Here is a 909-nt window from a genome sequence, read left to right as displayed (position 1 = left end):
TCCCCCCTCCCCTTTCCCCTGCAACCCTCAGTTCATTTTCAGTATTCAATAGTCTCTCAAGTTTTGCATCCCTCTCTCTCCCCAACTTTCCCTCTTCCCCTCCCCCTGGTCCTCCATTAGGTTTCTCCTCTCCTGTTAGACCTATGACTGCAAACATATGGTATCTGTCCTTCTCTGCCTGACTTATTTCACTTAGCATGACACCCTCAAGGTCCATCCACTTCCTACAAATGGCCATATGTCATTCTTTCTCGTTGCCATGTAGTACTCCATCGTGTATATATATCACATCTTCTTGCTCCACTCATCAGGTGATGGACATTTAGGCTTTTTCCATGTTTTGGCTATTGTTGACAGTGCTGCTATGAACATTGGGGTACATGTGCCTCTATGAATCAGCACTTCTGTATCCCTTGGGTAAATCCCTAGCAGGGCTATTGCTGAGTCACAGGGGAATTCTATGGATAGTTTTTTGAGGAACCTCCACACTGTGTTCCAGAGTGGCTGCACCAGTTTACATTCCCACCAACAGTATAGGAAGGTGCCCGTCTCTCCACACCCTTGCCAGCTTCCATAGTCTCTTGATTTGTTCATTTTAGCCACTCTGACTGGTGTGAGGTGGTATCTCAGTGTGGTTTTTGATTTGTGTTTCCCAGATGATGAGTGATGTTGAGCATCGTTTTATGTGCCTGTAGGCCATCTGGATGTCCTCTTTGGAGAAGTGTCTGTTCATGTCTTCTGCCCATTTCTTCACTGGATTATTTGTTTTGTGGGTGTGAAGTTTGGTGAGTTCCTTGTACATTTTTGATATTAGCCCTTTATCTGATATGTTGTTTGCAACTATCTTTTCCCATTCTGTCGGTTGCCTATGAGTTTTCTTGATTGTTTCCTTTGCCTTGCAGAAGCTTT

The sequence above is a fragment of the Suricata suricatta genome, chromosome X (genome assembly GCF_006229205.1).
Source record: "Suricata suricatta isolate VVHF042 chromosome X, meerkat_22Aug2017_6uvM2_HiC, whole genome shotgun sequence".
NCBI lineage: Eukaryota > Metazoa > Chordata > Mammalia > Carnivora > Herpestidae > Suricata > Suricata suricatta.
This window is presented reverse-complemented; position numbering follows the sequence as displayed.